This window comes from Gallus gallus, chromosome 4 (genome assembly GCF_016699485.2).
Source record: "Gallus gallus isolate bGalGal1 chromosome 4, bGalGal1.mat.broiler.GRCg7b, whole genome shotgun sequence".
NCBI classification, from domain to species: domain Eukaryota; kingdom Metazoa; phylum Chordata; class Aves; order Galliformes; family Phasianidae; genus Gallus; species Gallus gallus.
Window position 1 is genome coordinate 44540806 of NC_052535.1, and position 16504 is coordinate 44557309.

The 16504-nt window shown below is 43.3% G+C and overlaps 1 long non-coding RNA gene across 5 annotated transcripts in view; it reads left to right on the forward strand.

Moving 5' to 3' along the window:
* Positions 1–16504, forward strand: part of LOC107051742 — a 58738-nt gene that overhangs the window by 21213 nt on the left and 21021 nt on the right. For 4 of the 5 annotated variants that reach the window (XR_006939296.1, XR_006939295.1, XR_006939298.1 and 1 more), the window contains 2 exons: positions 9727–9830; positions 10215–16295. This is a non-coding gene — a long non-coding RNA (uncharacterized LOC107051742). The remainder of the gene's footprint in view (positions 1–9726; positions 9831–10214; positions 16296–16504) is intronic. The other variant, XR_005859881.1, reaches the window with a different exon arrangement.

A 16504-nucleotide genomic window follows, 5' to 3' on the forward strand; every position in this document is an offset into this window, starting at 1 on the left:
CACATACAGGCAAGTGCTCTACCTAGGTGTGTGTTGGAAGGAGGTTGTGTATGTGTGTGTCTCTCTGCCCTTGTTTCTCAGGAACATCCTCAGTGTCTAAGTACAACTAAAGGCCTTGAGTGACTCATATAGGTATCTTGATTTACACCTGAGCAGAAGGATTTTATCACAGCAGGGTGGAAGTGGGAACTTTTGGGGTTTTCCAGAAGTAGCTTTCATAAGAAGAGGTTTATGTCAGGCTGAAGTCTTGAAAGAAAGTTAGGATTCATGTTAGGAACTGAATTACTTTTGTCTTCCTCTCCAAGGAATGCCAAGGGCAGGAAAAGCTTGAACCTGGAGAAAGGATATTGACTATGGCTTATTGCTACCTTCTACAGACAGGTTTTCATATGAGTTTTCACTATTAGACCCTCTTTATGGATGTTTGCTGGCTTTAAAATAACTCAATCTACTCATACCTACTGGTACTCAGTAGGGCCAGGGTGGATGGGGCCCTGGGCAATCTCATCTAGAACTTGATCTAGTGATTAGGAATCCTGCCTGTGGTAGCGAAGTTGGAACTTGATGATCCTTGAGGTCTTTTTCAACTCAAGCCATTCTGTGATATTCAGCAACAAGTAAGCAGCCTTTCCATCAGGACTGGGGAGCTGATGTTTGTGATTCAGTAGAGGTGGTAAATAGATACAGCAAAGACTGGGCCCAAAGCTGGCTCAGACAAGCAGTATCATTTAGTCTGCTTCAAATGGAGTGGTGAGATAGTGTCTGTTAGTCTTGTTTTAGCATGCCTCACTATATACATACAGTGTAATTATGTGCATAACTTAAAGATTGCAAGCAGCTCTCTTCAAATCAGTGCTTGAAGTTATATGCCAGCATCAGCACTCAACTAGACTGGGACTTGACTCGACAGGCATGTTCCTGTGGAGCATATCAGCGTGATTGCATTGTGCTTTGCTGCTTGAATCCCCTTGTGCTGCCTGAATGGAGAGTATTCTCTTCCTGCCCTGTTGTACATATGCAGTCTCTGATGCAGGGCTGAAACAATTCCCTTTGCAAGCTGTATTTTATCGTTGGAACTGATGGGTGTCAAACTTACACTGGTATCAAGACAGATGTATAGTGTTTGGGGCCTACAGTAATATGTTGTGCCCTGTTGTTTTATGTCGATAGCACGCTGGTAAATTTACATCAGCTATTCTTTCTTACCTTGAACTGTAAAGTACAGCAGCTGTTGACTTCTTATTTACAGCACTGTAAGTGTTTAGGCTATGCTTCTGACAAGCACACACATATTTCATGGTGCTCTGCATCCTCCCGGACTCTGATAGACTGATCACGTGGACTGATTATGAGGCACTGTGCAAGAAATAGCTAGCATGAAGCAGAAGAGGTCAGCTCTGAAGATTTGGTGTAAATTGCTGTTGATGTTGGAGTTCTCTCTCTGCCAACTGCCACTTGTTCTCATACTGCTTACAGGAGCTTTGCCGTCTGAGAGTAGCAGTGCTCTTTTGAATTTGAGTACAGTGGGTCAAGATACATAACAGTTACTGGAGAAGTGGCGATACAAAGTCTGAATGACTTTTGTTTCCTCTCTCCCGTGGGAGGTGTTTCTGAAAGTTGAAAATGCAAATAAAACGTGGATGCATTCATAGTGAAGTTAGGTGGGAGCTGTAGCTGAATCTGAGCTCTCATTGAATACGCTGCTGAATCCCAGCTTTAGATCAGGTGTGTTGAAGCATGAAATGAAGGCTTTATTACCCCAAGAAATGTGTAGTACATACTGGCATGGGAGAAGGGTTTTTTGCTGCAACTCTGCAGAGGATTTCTGTCCTTTGCAAATGATGTGAAATGAGCACTGTTTATTTGGCACAAGGTATAGACATTAGAGACAAAACAGGTCTTGCCAGTAAGGGCTTCATTCCTAGGGTGTAAATTTAATAGCATCAACCAATTCATTCTAAATGACCTGGCTGTTGCAGACACAGCGTTTTCTGGGAGAAAAGAAATGTGCAGGCAGCCAAAACAACAGCTTTGATCTCTCCCTAACTTTCTGTAAGGTTAAGTGAATGCCATGCAAATGTGGGATGCCAGGAGAACATCTCTGCCCCTGAAGGATAGAGAATAACATTGTGCTCAAGCAAGTGCTCTTGCCTACAGAAAATGCACTTCTCCCAGTAGAAGTGAAATGAGTATCTCCTGGACGTGGCAAGTAAGTACCCTGCTCTGCAGCAGACTCGTTCTGTGTGTTTGGATTAGTCACTTAGGTAACATCCTCAGAGGTGGTTGCTCAATGACTTCTTGGTAATTTCCTGTGGGATATAAAGGATAGAGTGTCTAACAACCTAAGTCTTGCTCTCTTTGGCTCCACCAGTGCAGTTTTCACTGCCGTACTCAAAATGCAACCAGGCAAATGCTGGAGTCGTTCTCCAGTGACTTTGCCTTCTGCTACGATTGTGGTTTCTGTGAGGATAAACACAGTGAAGACTGCAAGGTGCTTACTGGGTAATAGGAGCCATATAACTACCTGACATGGATAAGCTGCTCTTTTGTGCCTGTGTCTGGTAAGGAAAAGCTTTATTTATTCTGACAGCATCCTCTAAGTGCTGAGCGTCCCCCTGGGCTTCACCTGATGCCTTCAGCTTGATTGCTGCCAGCCCTGCAGCCTTCCACTAACTCTTTCCCACACACCGTAACCCACCATTAGCCCTTTGCCTCAATAGAATTCATTTCCAGAGGCCTGAATCTACCACCACCTTTGCTTCATTGAGCATAGGATCCCCCTTTCTATCACTGCAGCCACAGAGAACCAGCACACAAAAGCAAGTTTGTGGCTGGAATTTGCTGTTCCTTTTCTGTCCAGATGGTCACTTGCAGCCCCACTTGACCTCTCAAGTACAGGCTCTGGACTCAAAAGCAGGAATTAGCAGGCTTCATCTTCTCCTTTGCAGCAAACTGTGAAGAGTTCCAGCAGGAGGTTGGCTTCAGGGAGAGGCAATGTATTGGAACACATTGCAAAAGACACTTGCAAGAAAGCATGGGTGGATAAATGAAGTGCCGCTTTCTGCCTGTAGCTTGGACTCCCTTTCCAGTATGCTTGGAGGGTCCAATGACCCCGGCTGAAAAGGAGAACTCCCTCAGGTGTTCTGCAGAAATGTTTTCTTTGAGAGTGGTCCCACCTCCTTCAGTGGGCAAGTTGGCTCTCCCCAGTCCTTGGCACTCTGCCCTGCCCATCCCTATTCCCTTTGTCTTTGCGCATCCCTTACCTGCAGTAGATTTAACACCGAATGCTAACTGGAGTGAATTCTTTTCACACAGATGGTGAATACTGGTAGTGAAATGGTGATGGAAGAGTGGTTTAGGACATACCCACGCTGTGGCAGATAATAATCCCTATCAATACCACCATCAGTTTGTGGATGCTAAAGAGTATCTATCTCACATTAATTCCAGCTAACTAGCATCAGGGCTAAGCTTAAGTTTGGTGCTCATCTGCTTTGTTTCCATGTTCTCTCCTGTAGCGATCAGTTCTTTTCTGAGTGCTTTATATGCTGGAGTAAATATTATATTTATTACTCTGTGTATGTGATTAGTTCTGTACCTGTGTGTGACTCCCTGTAGAATATGGTAAGTTCATTCTTGCTTTTCAGATGAGTGATTTCGAATAGCCAATGCCACGTTAAACTGCATACATGTCAGATGAAATTGGCAGTTGCGAAAAGTCCCCAAGTAAGCTTGTAGTCTCTTGTATTAACACGGCATGGTTTTGGATCCTCCATTATCTGCCTTCTCTTTCCTTGCTTGAGAGTGGGTAAAAACAAGTTGTCAACTCAGTAAACTTCAATCACCTCAAAGTTTCCAAATAATTATTTGGATCTTCTCCCAGCTTTAGGGCGTACAGTTCCAGCAACATCTTTATGGCTAGCCCCTGGAAATCAAAAGCTTTTCCAGTAGATGTAGGTGTGAATGCAAAATGTGACCAGCTTCCTCTAGACCTCCAGGCTGGATGCTAGAATCAAACACAAGCTCATTACCAAAAGTTCACCTCCATGTTCCCCAGAACAAGACTGTATCCAAGCAGATACAACACAAAATCTGAGCATTTCAACATTTGGCTCCGTAGAAAGTAGCTTTCTCAAAATGCAGAATATCAAACACAGAAGCTAGCAGCCAGCACACAGGAAAACATACTGCAAAAGTCAAAAGGTTTCAAAGGAGACGTTGTGGGATTTAAAGCGTCACGATCAGCACAATACTACGGTAGTATTGTTCCCATGTGTCAGCTCTGGGAAGAAAATGCCTATCTCCTGAGTCTCTGTCCAATGTAACAGCAAGATCATTCTGTTAGTGAAACGATGGCATTTTAATCAATTGAAAAAAGCAGCTTGAGCTGGCAAAGCTCATCTTGCTTCTCCCTCTTTTTTTTTCTCCCCTTTCCAGCACTCATTTAATGCAGCTAAACCGTGGCCAGAAAGATTTTGTAGAGAGCAGTTCCAACAACATTCTCTCCAAAACTGAGACGCCCTCAGCTCCTTATTTCTGCCAGGAGCAAATTTTTAGGAGTGATTGATAAAGTCCCAGGCCTGGGGGCTTTGTAATGGAAGTGCTGACAGACCCTTAACTGTAGGATTGTGAAATGCAATGCTGTAACACAATGAATAATATTCATGAATCTGCCATAATGCTGGATATTATCACTCATTACCATTGTAAGAAAGGGGTGATTAAACTAATAGTTACCGAGCGACATTTCTGGTGACAGGAGGCAATGATTAGGATGAACTGACTTCAATATACATTTAGAACTGGGAATAATGGGATGTGGCAGGAAGCCAATAAGTGAACATGGCCCACAGCTCTGATCAATGAATTACTTTTTTTCCGCTTTACAGCAGTACATGGTGTTTAATGAAAAATCAATAGCCCCCTGTAATTCAAAACTGTAATCAATCGTTTGACCTGAAGCTTTCCTTTTTTTTTTTTTTCTTTTTTCCTTTCCCCCTCCCTTTCCAGAGAAGATGTCTTCAGCTGAGGACACAGTTCAGCTGCAAGGCGCAGTACTTCACTGGGCTTGCAGAAGGAACCTGACACAGTTCTGATGCAATTTACACCAGCTGCAGAATATATAGATGGAAAGCCTGGGGATGGGCTAGATGGGTGTTGCTGTACTTTTGCCTTCCCTCTGCCCCATGCAAGGTGGGGGGATGAAATGAGAATGCCTTGTTTCTTCTTTCCCCGCCCATCAGTGGTCATAAGGGGTTTTGGAGCAATTCATCTCATTCAGGTGCAGCTTGAGGGCATCTGTGGCCTGAGGTATGTTGAGAATAGCTCACAGGTGTTCAGTGACACTGCAAGGATTGTTCTATTTCTGAAGGAAAGTTCTTCCCATGAGGCAGTACTCAGGCCAGGTAGATCCCTGGGACTCAGCCAAGCTCAATCAGTTGGCACTATTGGCTCTGATTTGTTAAGCCTATGTTCTATATAGGTGTGAATTAATTCAGCTTTGTTCTGAGCTCACCAGCAGAGGAATGACAGAAAAATAATGCAACTGAGATTTTTCAGAAAACTTGAAACCACACTTCATGCATGTAGGTAGATCTTGTCATCAGCATCTGTCAAATGATTTTATTGTAAACACCAAGAGAAAGGAGAAACATGGTGCTGGAAACAGGTAGGAAATTCACACAGGTCTTAAGTGCCCATTGACTCACGCAGGTTACACAACTTTGGGTGTTTGGGACAATTCTGTTATGTCCTAAAGGAGAAGGCTTTCTGTCTGAATTTCACTGTGAAGTTGAAGAGAGGTTACTATTGGAGCTGTTGATGCTATCTATTCAGGATCTTACTGGACTAAATAGGCAGCAGGTGTGATCATAGAATCACAGAATGGCCTGGGTTGAAAAGGACCACAATGATCATCTTGTTTCAACCCCCCTGCTATGTGCAGGGTCTCCAACCACCAGACCAGGCTGCCCAGAGCCACATCCAGCCTGGCCTTGAATGCCTCCAGGGATGGGGCATCCACAACCTCCTTGGGCAACCTGTTCCAGTGTGTCACCACCCTCTGTGTGGAAAAACTTCCTCCTAATATCTGACCTAAACCTCCCCTGTCTTAGTGTAAAACCATCCCCCCTTGTCCTATTGCTATCCACCCATGTGATGTCTGATGTAACTGCTATTACTCCTGATTTGCACTATTGAGAATAGGAAAAGGAGTAATCCTGGCAAGTCTCAGCAGCACATTCTTTGAAAGGGTAACACAACAGATTAGTGGCATTTCTGGTAGTTCTGAGGGTAGTTCCAATAATAAAACTACTCTCATTAATTCACCAGAGAAGAGAAGGAAGTTTTTAGGAAGTTAAGGTTTATTTTGTAGCTACTGAAGTTTGTTTTTCTTTTCTTTTTTTCCCCTCTTCTCTTTTCCTTGCTGGCTGCTTGCTGTAGTCCTGTCACCAGAATCGAGCATTATCTCCAAGGGAAGAAAACAGAATACCGACAATAGCAATGACCTGCCTACTGCGGGATTATTCTGAGCTGCCTGTGCCTGACTGCTTTACTCAGTCTACTTCTAAATGATTCAGTGACAAAATGTCACACTTTTCCATTCCAAAACAACTCACAAATGAGAAGGTTGCTTCTCATAACCTAAATGCGAAGACATCATTGTGCTATGTCATTTTTGGTTCCTCTTTTACCACTGACTAAGCAGTTTTCTTCCTTGAGATGTGGGCAAAGCTAAAAGTGAGAGCATCTCTCTGGTTCCTCACTCCTCACCCACACCCCCTTGCTATTTGTTGTAGTGCATGAGAAGAGAGCAAGCGCATGTCTTTGAGTTTGACGGCTCCCTTCTGCTTCTCCGTCTTCTGTGGCCGCTTCTTTACTGCGCTGACTGTTAGCTGAATGGCTGATTTCCTGGCACAGGGACAACGCCGGTCCCTTGGCGGGGAGCTGAGCACACACAGTATTGCCAAGCAACACTTTCCAATGGATTGTGTGTGCCACAACTCTTTCTTGGTGTCACGTGCCGCCGTCTTCCGATTTCTTTTTGTTTCCATCCAGCAAAAATGCATTATGCAGTGGGATGTGGGAGTGAGTGGGTAGAAATGAGATCTTAGTGGGCTGGGAGAAAACATGGGAGTCTCAAAGTCCTCAAAGGTTGTTCTTTACCCTGTAGAAAAGCTACTGAGAATCTGAACGAGGGGAGTGGACTTCACCTAGAAAGAACATCTTCTGGGATAGCTGATGGCAGTCCTCTTGGGCTCGCTCACCAAACTGCCCCCAGATCAGGCATGAGAACGGAACGTGGCACTTAAAGCACTCACACTAGTTCTAAATGTCCTTTTTGGCCATGAACGTGCACGTGAGGCTTATATTTCTCTTTGATTTCGGGAGCCTGAGTAGTGACACTATTATGCTGCTATGGGCTCATGCCAAAGTGGTCTCTGCTGTGGTGCCTTTTCTCTCCTGTGCTCCTCTCTGATTTTTGCTGCTGTTTATTCTGAAAGAGGGCTTTGGGATTTGGCTTCAGAATTTGGAGTTAATGCCTTAAACGCACAGAAAACAGAATGAGGGAGCTGGATCCACAGCGCCACGTCCATCGTCACTGGAATGGTGGTGGGTACCAGGCACCACCAGGCAAGAACGCTGCTGATAACAATATGGGAGTCCGAGAGGTGATAAAATTCTCAATTTGGATGTTGCAGATCTCATCCCATGAATGGAGTGAGTGAATTTGCAATAACGCTGTAATTGGTGCAGTAGCAGCTTGTCAGGCGGCTCCTAGAGCAACACGAGCTCTCAAGCTGTGGTAAATACACTCTGCATCACAATTATGTAACAGAGCGCATCCTGTCCTGCACTCATTTGCTGGATAAAAAGGGCTAGCTCTTCAACTGGTGCAGACTGGGATGGTGCCATCGACTTCGATGGGTGAGGACTTAACCCCGGGACAGTTCTCTAAAATCTCACTCTCCATCTCTTTATCTCATCTCATGCCACTTACAGATGAACCTGTGTTCTTACCTTCTGCTGCTCGTGTGACTTAATTGATTTCTATTTTTTTAAATGCTATTTGTTAATTCACATTGTGTCTTTTGCCGACCAATTATATGCATGGCCATATTGTGTGACTGCAGCAGTCTGGTGCAGTGCAAGGAATGCCACATCATGTGCGACGCCTCATCTCCATGAGTAACCTTGTCACTGTGCTAAATGAATACATGAATACAGTACAGCCAGGAGAGATTAAACGTATTGACCAGTGCCTCTAATAACCACAGAAATGTCATTGTTTTTCATTTTTTTCCCCCCTTTCTTGTTTTCCTGACACATTTTGGTCCCCTTTTTGCTTTTCCCCTTTTCCCTTAAGTAGAGATGACACAGATCAATACCTTTGATGGAAAGTAATAATCAGGCCTATTAAGTGACAAAGGTTTACTCTGTAACAGCTGTGCTGGCGGGAGAGGAGAGCTTGTCTGACTAATGAATCATGAAACAATCAGGCAGTAGCCATTTGTGTTTAGATCTGTAAATATGGTGTGGTTCAAGTGCCAGACCATCTCCAGCACTCCAGCTGGGGGCACAGATGGTCCACATTCAGAACAGCACAAGTGTAAAGAAAAGCTTTTTTTTTTCTCCCCCCCCCTCCCACTATTCCCCCCACCACCCTTTTCCTTCTCTGTCCCATGCTGCCCCCTCTCAGAGTAATGGATCAGCTTGCTTTAGGATAAACTTGTGTTGCAGGGAAGTCATAACATCATCCCTCGGACTGAGCAGCTCCCATCAAAATGTTTGCTGTCTTGCTTGTCTGGGGAAAATAATCACAGCAAAACTCTAACTCATAGATGCTCTATAAGAGATTGTCATTGTTTTTGACTAAAAATTAGTGTTTGTTCCTTGCTTTCTACCCCTGTGATTTCTTCTTCATTCCCTAATAACAGATTTCTTCCTGAAAGGCAGGATGATGTCAACTTTCTAGCTCCTAAAGGACAGTTTGGTGTCACAGCAGGAATTCTAAGCTGGAGCACAGGCCCGTCAAGAGAGGTGGAAGAATAAAGTTGTCAGGGAGCTCAAGCTGTTCCCTCTATTTTGACATCAGCTGATTCTTTCCTCCCGTACTGGTCATTTATGTCCCTTTTCCTCACTCTTGTTGGAGGAGGCCAAGGATCCCAGCTAACGCCAGTGAAGATGTTTCCTATTCTTTTTTTGCCCAAGAACCTGTACCATGCTAATGAATATACATTGAATGTTTCCTCATCTGCAAAGAAAACAGCATATTAAGTCATCTTGTTTACGTAATATATATAAGCTCAATTTTGATGAGTTTCACTGTTTGAAATACAAATTTTAATGCAATGTATTAGAGAGGCCTACTTTTCTGTTGTCTCTTACATTTATGGAACTCCACAGATCCCAAGCAATGGGAAAAAATGTGATACAGATCATAATTTCGGGCCACAAAGATCTTTCTATCATTGGTGTGTGCCAGTGGAACCTTAACTGACTATTGTAAGGAAGCTTTCTAATCTGGAACACTTGTTTTTTGCAGCATGCATGCATGTTTCTTTATTTGCCTTTATAAATATACATGAGGTATTCTTTTACCATAACCTCCCTAACCTGAGCACTTTCAGCTGTACCTCAGCTTGGTTTTATGAAAAATGTATTCATGCAGTAGGGCAGTTGTTACTGCAAATATGAATTCTTTGGCTCTGCTTCTGATTTCTTTAGCTGCAAAATGGTGAATGAGCATGTGATGAAGGAAAGAAACAGCTTTATCACACCCCAAAGTTGGCTTGCTGGCGAATTCATGGAAGTAACAAGGACAGAACCAGGTGAGCGTTCAGCCAGGTGACTGTGTGGGATTAGCACATTTTGGAACAGAGATGCTGGGTAGTAGAGCAAATGTTTGCAGAAATATACATCTGTCTAAACTCTAGTAGAATTATTTTTGGATACTACCTGAAAAATATTTTATCTGTCATTGATTAAGAATACTGATGGTGCTGGGTTACCATTGTCAGGATCAGTCAGTGTTGGAAAACAATGAGTTATGGCACTGTGATCTGCTCTTCAAACCTTCCTGAAGAAGGCAACACTGGCAGAAGAAAAAAAAAAAAAAAAAAACACTGGCTTTCTATTCTCATTTCAGTACTCCTTTATCGTAGGAGTATCAAGATAGCTAACGCCTCTGCTCTTGTCATCGATTGCTTTTACAGATTGCCACTCCCTTGGCAGCTTCCTGGCCACAGAGGTGAACCTTCTAGGGAATGTCTTTCCAGTAGCTCTTACCTGTGCCTGAGGCTCCAGCTGGGACACCCTGTACACTTCTGCCCTTGTTCTCTCCTGAATCTTCTGTGCTTGTTCCTGCTCAGGCTACACTGCACTGCAAATGTGAGTCAGTGAAGGTATTTGACCTTTTGGTAATTTATGCTTAGTTCACTCCTGCTGTCTAAATACCTCTACAGGAAAAGACATCTCCCTGTGTGAAAGACAAGTAGATTTCTGTGCATGCACTCTAGCTGCTTCTGATCCTTTGGCAGCCTACAATGGCCAGAAAATGTAAAATTTGTGATCAAAGGCTTTGATCTGCAACGCCTCCTGAGTAAGTCATCATTGCTTGAAGGTTGAAATAACTGCCAAGAATGGAGCAGACTGTGGACACTTACCCTGTAAAGTCTGCTTTCTATTGCACAATTGAAAGAGAACCCAGGGAGGTTCAGTGAACAAATCTCTGCGGCAGGCCCTACAATTGAACTTTGTCTCTCCTTCCTACAATGAGTCAAAACACAGGTGTCTGCTTCTCCAAAATGACCTGAAATGGAGTGTGATTTAATCACCTCCATTTGGGGCTGTATGAAGTGTGCTTTATTAGTTAATCTTACTAAATAATTATACAGACCTGTTCAACCTGGTAGAGTTAATGAGAGGTTGTTGGCTGTCTTTGTTTGACAGTGGTTTTCATTGCTCAGTGTCCTCGTGGAAGGCTGGTCTTTTCTCTCCCCTTTTCTTGGGTAGCAGGGAAGCACTGATAACTCAGGATGATGTTGTCTGAAATAGTGATACAGAGCAAAAGGGGAGAGGGAACATTTTTCTTTTCCTGTTTTAAGCCATTCTTTTGTGTGGACAAAGGAGCAAGTTTGCTTAAACCATAAGAAATACAGATTTTGTGGATTTCAGCAATACTGCCATTCTTTCAAAAAATCACATTGTATCCCAGCTCATTTAAGCTGTTGAATGGTTATGTCAAGCCAAAAGGTGGATGAGAGAGAAAAGGCCCAAACTCTTTCAGCTTGATCCGTGCAATCGATAAAGCTCACTAAGGTAATTACTCTCTGATTTAAAACCTGTTCTTCTATTTGCAATGTTATTTGCCTGCACTGACCAAAACGCTGCAGAGAACAAAGAAGTTATAACTCACGTAAAAAATAGTTTCTCCAGGAAGTTGTTTTCATCCCTCTCTCTTCTGATTGCCCCCTTTCCCTTTCTTCTTCTTCTTTTGGGAGGAGAATAGTTTTGTTTTTCTTATGAGCAAGGCTTAATTTTGCTTTTTGGAGGCATCTTCTTAGGAAAAGCAACTGGGGCCGTGCACAGCTGGCTTTTGAAAATTGAGTTTCCACTGAAACTTCCCTGCTATTATCTTGACAATCTTATTATTATCAAAGCATGCAAATATTAGGTGTGACAATGAATGCTCACGGCAGGGAAGAACGTAACTTGGTCATCAGAGGAAGGGGGCCACTAACAATTGTGCCCCCTGTCACAAAAGCCATAATAATTTAATATTCTCATACTGGGAGTCTCCATTTTGTTGGGCCTGCATAGAGCTGCTGAGTGCGTTGTTTCCTTTTGGCCAAATCACCAGGGCCGTTCCTTGAACATCTTGCAAGACTTCAAATAGAGGATCATGCTGATAATGACTTGAGGGCAGGATTTTTTAATTTTTTATTTTTTTTCCCTACGCCTAGGAATAAATGATTTAACTATTAAACTGAGTCAGGCTTCTAGCTTCTGAATGTAATTTATTTCAAGGTTGTGTTAAACTTGTTAGTAGATCAATCGTTTTTCTTCTTCTGCCAGCCTGCTTAGCAAAAAATAGGGAAGACAAATCAGCTAAATGTCATCGCCTCAGTATATTTGAAGTGTCACATATTGTAATAATTAACTACCAGCTGCATTATCTGGGTATGGGTTTTATTTTTTAGGATTGTGTTTATTCTGAGCACCTAAAATTTCTCAATATATAACAGGAGGTGTTGAATGTCATATTTTAAAGACAAATTACTTCACAAATTGGACAACTGTGTGATTTTAATGGCTGTTCTCGCTGCTTTGCACAGATTTGCTAGCTCACACAGAAGTCAGACATTGGTTGTCCCAAGCCTTCCTGGAAGATGCCTTTCAAAACCGATTTTGTTCCATATCCGCTTTGAGCTGTGTAGAAGAAAAGCTATACAGAGAGAGAGCTGAGCCTGGCAGAGCTGGCTGCTTAAGACGGATCCTTTGCAGCACAGGAATAAATGATTCTGTCACTCCCAGGAAACAGAGCCCTGGGTCCAAACTGTCGTCTTCAAAAAGACTTGGATTTATCTGTTTATAGCATGAGAGAACTCAGAAGCAACTGAAGGAGCAGGGGCAATACCAGAAATATCACAGACAATAGCTGCTGGTATGTGGTCACTTAAAAGCTGTTAGGAGGCATTCTCTCTTTCTGTTCCTCACCTCTGCTTGTGTGTCTGTATCCTTGTACACTGAGTGTGTAAAATCCAGCAATCGTACACCTGAAAAATGTTAAAAATTGGTTGAGGAAAGTTTTCCAATAAATATAGTGTTGCACTTTTAAACACATGCTGGAGATTCCCATGACCACAGGGGTCCTGCCTCTTGTTTAACAGCCTGGTGGTCTGAAACATCAAGGTCAGAGTGCAGCTATTGGTCTGCGTGCCTATTGTCTGCGCTTCCAACTTAGGCTGGTGAAAAGGATAATCGTGTCTGAGCCAACCTCTGCTTCCAAACCCACACCATTGGAAGCCTGTTCATGAATTATTACGGAGAGATGCTTATGCTGGGTGGCCATTTAGAGACAAGGAGGAGGCGTCTTTCTGCAAAGTGGGTACTGGGAGCAAAGTTTGGGTTAAGTTAGCTGAGGCATCAGGGTTAACACCCTTGATCTTCCTTTGTTGAATGTGGTGGGATTTTTGGCACACACAAAGACAGGGTGGCAATTCCTGCATTTCAGTGGGGCTTACCAGAGCCCTGGCGGCAGACGCAAGCCTGTATGTACACAAGGTCACCACTCATTTTTAGCACAAAACTGGGAGCTCATCTCATGCTGCAGGTATATATCACACAGACCTCAGTGAGCACAGGCATGCAGGACACAGGGGGACCGAGAGCATATGGAGAGAGATTTGTCTTTTGATACGCCTGCTGTCCTGGAGACTAGGAAAGCATTTTTCTTCTTGTGAGCTGCTCCATTTCTCCCTCCCTGTCTTCCTTTGGAAGTCAGTGAAGCTACAGTTGGGTACAGCTGGGAAAGGAACAGAAGAACATGACTTGTTGCTGCTGAATAAAGGGATGCTTGTAAAAATTCAAAAGCAACAGATTGCTTAGAGGAAGAGAGTCCACGCCCTTTATACCACTAACCTCCAGCTCCTTTCAGTCTGTAATAGGGCTTCTGACAGGAAGTTGTTTTTTAGCTATAGACACTCAGTGTAGCTTCAGGAAAGTTGCTGTATCTGACTTTAGTATCTCAATATCATCCAGTTCTGCAGTCAATTGTAGTTTCTTAATCTGGGTTTGAGCTGTTCACAACTCTCTGGTGTTAAGGAATGCTGCCTGCTGGGGACAGATTTCCAGTGCATGCCATCACGCGTGCCTTCTACAGCCTGTTGTTTCTGGATGCTATGGTTGTCAGTACAGTGGGTTGAAAGGACCTTTGCTTGCCAGTTCTCAGATCCTTACAGCATGGATAATCAGGTTACATTTAAATTAAACTTCCTATGGAAATTCACAAAGTTCCCTCAAAAATGCCCTGTAATTTGGGAGTCAGCTGCATTCCCATTTCTGCCTTTGCAGATCCGTGTTCTGTGAATGCATGCAAGCTGCGAGAAGGGTGTAGTCTTGGATATTCTCTGAGCCTTTATTCTTTATCAGTGCTTTATCTGGGCCAATGTTGGAAATCACCTATGGGAACAGAAAGTCCTTAGAGAATGCTTGTCACAACAGACATCAAACTACTACTGGAAAAAGTCCTTGTAGACGGATGTGGGTCATCATAGGATGTCTTCACTTTGTACTCTGAGTTCTTAGCATTTTGGTTTTGTTGCTGTCGATGATTTTTTTTAACCTTAAGTATATAGGCATCTCCACGAGCAACCGGTGTCTTGGGAAGGCTTTAAAAGGCCAGCCTCTGCAAACAGCTGCTGTGATGTCTTAATTAAAACCAACTTCATACATATGCCTCTCCACTCCCAAGAGGGTTATACCGGCTCCTCACACCAGTGTGGAGTGATCTTTTGGCTTGCTTTCATTGCTTGGCCAACGTCACATGGCCCAAGTTCTGTGGAACTCCTGGAAAGAGAATGCTGGGCCAAGTCCTGTCTGTAATTCAGTTTGTGCTGGGTTTGCCATCACTAAAGTGGGCTAGGGAGAATGACACCATGAAAAAACTCTACCTAGGAAAAGAGAAAAGTGATAACAGAAGGCTGCAGAACTCCTCAGGAGCTTGGGGAGTCAATGGCAGGCACAATGCAAGTCAGGTAAAAGTGTGGGCCAGAGTACCAGCGGCTGGATCCTGTAACAGCATGAAAATGGTGATTGTTGAACTCAGTGCAGCCCTATGGTGAATGGCAAGAGGGGCCAAACGTGGCACACTGGAGAACAGCAAGCCTGAAAAATGTATGATATTGTCACATACCATAGTGATAAACTTGCTGTGTGCAACAATGGAGAGCAGTGGCGGAGAACTAAGAAAGGCACCCTGGACTTAGATCCAGCTGACTAATTCTAAGCTGAAAGTCTGTCTGTCCTAGCCGTTGAACTGTTGACATCGAAGGAGATGAGAATTGCAGCTTGTGTGACATAAGTGCCTAACTTTGTGAAAATCTTTCAGAAGTTCGTGAATATTGTTGTGATCTGGAGTGCACGCTCCAGATCACAACCACAAGTGAACGAATACATGTAAAATGCTTCTCAATCTGCAGACAGAGCCTGCTTCGTAAATCATGGGAGCTGTTTCAAAATCCTAAGCAGATGCCTACTACACTGCTGGTAAGCTGGGGGTTAACCGAAACGTCACCTCCTGGTCCCTCTAATTGGGCTTATTTGCCATGGTGTGGCTTCCAATGCCATTTTGGAAACTCAAGGATGTGAAAAAGATGGAGCGAAACCAATGCAAAGTGGGCTTAAAGTGACTGCTCTACTAAATGTCAACTGAACAACTAAATATAACCCCGAAAGTAGAATTTATGCTTTTCACTCCTTCGCTTTTTTATTGTGGTGAGAAAAAAGCCAGGAACTCAACGGGCTGTAACTTTAATAGGTCATTCCAGCCAGTGCTTACCTTTACAAAATCCTGATAATACAGAGAAGACAATACAGTGATCAAAAGCAGTGATGAGATTTTTTAGCAGCATTAACCGTCATGACCTAGCAAAATGAAAGAAAATGGTTTAACAGAACTGTCAGATCCAATATAGCTAATAAAGGCATGGATAAATGTTTATTACGTACCGGAGACAGATCATTTCTGTACAGAAATTGAGGATGACCTTTACTGATAACTCTTATCTGCCTGATATCCTGAATAAGAAAAAGAGAGGGGGAGAGAGGCTGCACTATTGCTGATATTTATGAAAGGTGGAAAAAAATTACCCTTTGCAGATGATTGTTTTTAGAGCTTTCAGGAAAATAAAGATATGGATATTCATTCTGCACGAGAGATCCTGGGTTCTGACTGGGCTGTGTCAAATGTAATGAGTGCGTCCAACTAGGAGACTTTTCGGTATACTTTATTTTCATGCAATTGTGTGTATTTATGAGTATCCATGTTTGGGGAACTAATGGTTGTGCTTACACTGACTTTTCTCTCTGTGTACGATGTTCCCAAGCTACTTGAATGATCTTCATGCCAGCGCTCACACACCTGAAAGGGGATTTCCAAAAGAAGTCAACTTCCAAAAGCTCTCAGCAAGACTCGGTGGCCAGACTTGTGGAAGAAAACTGGAAATTTAGGCCATTTATTTCAGACTGTAAATGTGATGCAAGCTTCTTGAGGAAATCTGGCCCTTCTTTTCCAGGTACAATTGAATTAGCATGTATTTGAAATGTGAACAATGCCAGTGCTGAACCTGGCAAGTGAGGCTGCGGTGATCCCATCCTGCCAGCCAACCACATAAATACAGGGCAGACCATTTGCCAGGCTGCCTGAGGCTCCAGGGATGTACGATGACCTGCCAAGTGGATGAGTAGAGTTCTGCAGGCAGGGAAATTAAAGAACAAGTTCATC